This window comes from Anser anser (assembly GCF_964211835.1).
Source record: "Anser anser genome assembly, chromosome: 9".
Classification (NCBI taxonomy): Eukaryota; Metazoa; Chordata; class Aves; order Anseriformes; family Anatidae; genus Anser; species Anser anser.
The window spans coordinates 6,198,455-6,204,454 of NC_139729.1; the positions used below are offsets into that span (position 1 = coordinate 6,198,455).

Below are 6,000 nucleotides of genomic sequence, written 5' to 3' on the forward strand. Positions count from 1 at the left end.
GCAAATGTCAATTTGGGGTCAACTGAAACATTTAATTCCACCCCAAATCAATTGTTCACACAAGTCTAAACACAAGGTGCTAGAACCACACTGTAAAAGCTATTCCCAGGAGCAGAGCTGTTTCTGAGTTACTGTCTGTGCTCTGAGGCTGCCTGGCAAGCTGGTGTTCAGTCACTAGAGGAGAAATAGGCATATGTTCAATTGACAAATATGAAAAATGTAGTATCTTTTTGCCCTTTCTCTTCCTCTCCCACATCTGCTGCAGGTGGCTTCTCCATCATGTGCAGTCCCGCCCTCCTTCTCTGCTTTGAGCTACAATTAGTACATATTTTCATAATAAAAATAAGCCTCTCCCTCTGTCCTCCCAGCTGTGCTTCCCACCCAAATTCCCAATATGAATCAAGAAAAGTAGATACGTTTAAAATAAAAAATTGTCTTTGTTCCCCCTGCAGCCCTGTCTTTTCCTTCCACCCATCACCTCGGCTTCACTGAAATATTTCCTGGAGGGCTCCAGAGTTTCTGCTGAGCTGAAGGCGCCTCATCCATCCCACTTCTGCTTCAGTGTTTTGAGAGCAACACATCACCAGGGCACCAGGCAGAGATGTCAGGAGTCTCTGTCACACTTGTTTAAGACAGTCAGAAGAAACAGGCATAAAAGGACCAGGCAAGCTGGACGGAGACCTAATGGGAAAACAGAAGGGTGAAGGTCATATTTATCTTTGTGAATCTACAGGGGTTTACACCACGGAGCTCAGCTTGCTGACAAGCAGGCCATTGCAGGAGCACTCCGGCTGTGAACACGGAGAGGAAGAACATGCCAGCTGAGCAGATTTGCATATATGGTTCTAGAAGGATTGAAAAATACATGCCAAGGAGAGTACCCACAGAGAAGACCCTCCACTATTCCAACAGAAGATTACAGACTTTCAATAGGTTAACATGGCATGCCCAGCAGCCCTTCCCTGCTATGGAAGTATGTAGTCTGGCTGGAAATATCACACCACTTTTTCCATGATGCAAATGATAGTTGCACTCAACATCTCTCTCTGTGCCTCAGAAAAGTTCCTCTGGAACACAATTGAGTCAACTCCTACTTAACACCTTAACACACTCCAGAATGAGCTTATTTGTATTTACAGGTTATCAAAATAAATGCCAGAAACATCAAATAATGTATGCTTTCCAAGGGAGGTTTCTGTTCGGTTTCTTTTCAACATTGCCTGCTTTCCAAATCTAACACTACGGTATCACCACTTGAAGTCTGACTGAGGCTTTTACAAACCAAAGCCTGCTTCCTACTTCTCTGCTTTCAGCCTCTGAGCTATTAATCAGCCTTCATCTCACTGCCTTGCTTCCCTTGGCCTTTAATGGTAACTGGGGTGGCTAACCCAAAGACAAATGGTGTTCTGGCTGTGTTAGTTATGAGGTCCAAAACTGGACTCACCCGGCCACTTCTCTACAAAACTTTACCCACAATGAAAAACACTGAGGATGTTCTCATTTCAAGTGACTGTCAACCAGCAACAACCACGACCTGCAAAAAGTTGTAGGGGTACCCGTTGCTTTAAACAAGCTTGGCAGACTGATGCAGAAAAAACATTATTTTGAGCTCGCCTAACCAAGGGGATTGCATCAATAAGCACCAGGGCATGGACATTGGCTCACTTTGCTGCTGGCTGAAAGGGTAGATTATGAACAAAATTGTTTCATAAGGGGCTCCCTTTTCCCGGTGTCTTACCTCAGCACACAGAGTTTCAGGGCAGGCTGATAAACCTTCCCATAGGCAAAGTGTGAGCCCAGCTAGCAGAGCAGTGCCTGCCCTGACCTCTGCCAAGCGCTCTGAGGCCTCAGGGTGAGCAGCCAATGCACAGGGCAAGCTCACAGCCATGGGCCACATGCCGAAAGTGGTCCCAGAGCCCTTGGGATAGGCGCCTGCCTGCCTTGCTCTACCTACTACATGTGCCTGAGTTGAGCATATGGGCAGGCAGGTGCATCAGCATTTCCTTTATTAAAAATCAGGACCTAGGTCAAAATGCTATTTTGTCAATAGGAAGTATTCGGTTCTGTTCGTACCATTAATTACTGATATTCCTAAGGGCGTTATCCAGTGGGCCAGAGGGGACTCATAAAGAACACATGGCTATCCAAGTACATCTGTCATTATTGCATTACCTGTTTTCATTGCTTTGTGGGTACTGTGTATAATTTACATTTATTTGTTAAGGCTTGTGCTGCCTGTAGAGATGAGGGTAGGTAAGTTTACCATAGGAAGGATCCACCTCTGTATGGTGAACAATTCCTCATCCGTCTCCCGGTTTTCCATTGCTTGATCTCACAACCTGTCCAACATCTTAGATGCCTTGACATCTACCAAAGAGTTCATTAGAACAAAAACAGTTTGATCTTTAAAACAGTTTGATCTTTAAAAAAAAGAGTAGCAGATGGCAGCTTTGCTAGGGATGAGTGTTTCTTGAGTACTCCTGGGTACTCCAGGAGGGCAAATCTTGGAATACACTTCTTCCCTTGAGAGCTCAGCCTCCTTCTCCAGCAGCCAGTGGTGGTGGTGGTCTTGCAGCTAATGATGGAGAACAACATGGAGGCATCTTCCCTGGTAGAGCTCTCCCTGGATCAGATCACATCTGGTGTCAGAGCCAACCACCATGGACTTAGGTTTCCGTCTAAAAACTCTACATTTTATCTGCTTATTAATAGACAACAAAACCTTAACCCTCAGCATGTTTGTTGTTTTTTTTTTCCCTTCATTCCCAGTACAGATTAAAACAGGCTTTTAATGTTCCTAAAATGCAGGCTGTCTCACCAGGCCCTCCATCCCTGGAGGATGAGCTGTCTTTGGGAGATCACCTGCCTTTCAGCTTGAGTTAGTCCCTGCCCTGGCTGTGCAGGGCAGGCAGCTTGGAGGCAGCGCTAATCAGCCAAACAGCAGCTGAGAGCAGGGGGCAGCTTGGCAAGCGGTGTGTGGCCAACAAGACGGGATTGAAGTGAGAGGAGGAAGGGCCTGTGGCTCTGTGTAGCAGTGCAGATAACATATGCACAGAGCCAGCCCTGGATGGCACAAAAGGTCTGGAGTAAGACAGTTTTTAGATCTTTTATTGCAGCCAATATTCTGTAATATTTCCACACCAGACAAATCTTGTTTTCCAACAGCTCTTTTCGAAAGAAACCCTATCCTGATCATCCTATATCAGGCACAAGATGATGGCAAGATGATGGCCTCAAAGCAGGATGAGCATCAACACAAACTATCTTCACCCTAACCTTGACACTGTGAAAAACCATTAGTGTTGGGAGTGACACAGCAAAGGACATGAGAAATCCTAAGGTTCAACGTACTTGGTTAGCATCTCTTGGGAGTGAGGATCTACAAGTACTACTGCCTTTCCATCTGCCTTCAGGCACATAAGAGTGCAAAGACTTAAGTAAAATTTTTGGTATTCTTGTAGACATGAGAAGAGAGCTGTACACTCAAATCATCATGAAGAAATTCACACTTGCTTATGCCATACTTGTACTTGATAAGACTGCTCAGAGATGATACCTTTTCTTTCTTAAGAGTTTGCTTGCATAAAACTAATTCTAAGTTCAGATTGTACCTTGGGAAGGTGGTGCAAAGTAGCAGATTTTTTCTATTTCGTTGATATTTCTTTTATTTGGACAATGCTGAAAACATGCTAGATGTTAGTTGTACAAGCATGCCCAGGTTAAAAACAACATCAACAACACTAAATAACTTTAAAAAAAAAGGAAGTATATTGAATCATTTACAGAGAACAGGTTGGTGCAGACTTTCTGATGGGGTAATCACATGGGGAGAAAGGATTAATATCTCTGCATTATTAAGCTTTGGTGTGCTTGTCATAACCTTCTACCAGCTTTTGCATTTGCTGACTAAAACCTGGCTACCAGATGGCATTATTTGGCTTTGCCTATGCTTCTGAGACACCCTAGCATCATCCTGTATTGTATCCAGAACCCCTTGGTGTGTTGTTATACAGTAAGAAGAGCAAGTCTGGCACCTTTCATTAGCAAACCATGCAATAAATAGCACAAGATCCACAGGAACAAGCTGATGCTGGTTAGATGCTCATTTAAGTCTAGCATTTTTCTGACCAATCTTCTCTGGATTTTTATTTATACAATAATTTCATATGTCTATTTTAGTTTCGGATTATTTTTTTCTTTTTACCTTCCTGCACCAGGAAAAGCAGGCATAAAAGCTTCAATCATCTAATTTCTCTCCCATTAGTTTTCTGTTTTTGTAATTCTAATGCCAGTATTGATTGAAGTTAACCCCTAAATTTGCTGGTATAAATTGAAAGTAAATTGGCCCTGATATATTTCCCATCGTCTTCCAGGTATTTATTTCCTGCAATGTTTTTTGGTCCTCTGCCTCACCCCAGTGATACCTGTCAATATTTTTTGGCTTTTTCCACACATTATACAAAACCATTCAGCAAAACTCATTTTTGAAAACAGAATTTTCCTCTTATTAAGACTTTGTGGAGCAAATCATGAGGTTGAGAAGTCATGGTATTTCATAATCAGTTAAGCAATCATCCTCGCATACTACTGATAGCTACATTTTCGTTCTATTTATATTCTTCCTATATTCTCTATTCTGCTAAGTCTGAGGCAACCCTTTATAGCACTGACTGCTGTTGTGAGCTCTGCCTTCCATCTCCCAGCTAGCCAAAGTACCCATGGCAGCCTACACAGTTGTTTTTAGCAGTTCTGGGCAACGATCACATCTATGAAAAGTTCCAGAATATCTTTTAAAACTGGAGGCTAGCAAGCCCTTAGCCATGAGGTTTCATTAGTGAAGACTGGAATAAAAATCTGTAAGCACAAAAAGTTTAGCCCTTCAGCCTCAATTCTGTTGAGGAAACCACTACAGGGCCTGCAAGGTATCTGACTCAGTGCAAAAGTGCCTGAAGGACACCTTTGGACCTGGTGTTCTCCACGGGCTCAGACCAGGCAATGAACCCTGAGCTGCTCCTGGCTGCGGCCCTGCTGCCGGGCCCTGGGCTGCTGCCTCTCCAGCTCTTCTCACAGAGCTCACTCCTTTGGAGCCAGACCAGGACTTCTGCAAATATTGGCTGTGCTGACAAAGTGTGTGCATGGGGCACGGGCTCTGCATTAGGAAAATCCCTCAGCAGGATCTGTTTAAGTTTATTTCATGACTGCTTGTTATTACCTAATATTAAAGGTGTAAAAAGAAAATGAACGGTCGTTTGCCTGTGTATGTGAGGGAAAACCTTGACATCTTGCTGCCATGGGTTGTGTTGCCTCTTGCAGTAAACCTCTTCAGACAGGGTTTGGTGCAAAATACAGAGCCTGTGCACTTCCACACACATTTGCCTCCAAGCTCAATTCTGCTTTCTGTAGCTAAAGCTCAAGGTCCTGGTTACAAAATTTTGAGGCTCCACACTTGGCAGTTCCAGGGAACTGCCATTTGGCAGCTCCTCCCAGTAATGTCTTTTGCTCTGTCAGGCTTGCAAGGTCCTACAGTTAAAATGCACACAGCCATCCGAAGATGAGGCAGGGAACACAGTGAGCATCTATTCAGGCACTGTATTTTCATAAAGCAATTTTTTGCTTGTTTAGGTAAATAATGTATCTAAGCAGAATAAATCTGCAGTTCTACATATGAAGCCATATTTGTCACCTACTTTTGAATTCTTCTAGTGATATTAGAGAAATCCATCCACATGAAGAGTAGGAATAAACTTCATCGACTGGGTCACATGTTCTCAGTATCTCTGTAGGACTGGGTCCTGCTACAAAGACATAGTCTGTGCCTGAACGTTTGCCTTTTTTCTGTCTTTATAGACCAAGGTGGAGCACAGGACAAAGGTAAATACAATCCTGAAATATACCACAGGACGGAGCCATTTCTTGTGAGGAGGAGACACAGATGTTGCCTTCTTTCTCTGTCAACAGCTAATTCAGTGCTGCCTTCTTTCTTTCTTCCCAGTGAATATA

At 43.5% G+C, this 6,000-nt stretch overlaps 1 protein-coding gene across 2 annotated transcripts in view; it reads left to right on the top strand.

Annotated features, from left to right (window-relative positions):
* LOC310903851 (uncharacterized protein) overlaps nt 1-5,537 on the top strand; it is a 209,100-nt gene extending 203,563 nt beyond the window's left edge. For both annotated transcript variants that reach the window (XR_014587872.1, XR_014587873.1), the window contains one exon: nt 453-5,537. The gene's annotated coding sequence lies outside the window, so the exon portion shown is untranslated. The remainder of the gene's footprint in view (nt 1-452) is intronic.
* The last annotated feature ends 463 nt before the right edge of the window (nt 5,538-6,000 follow it).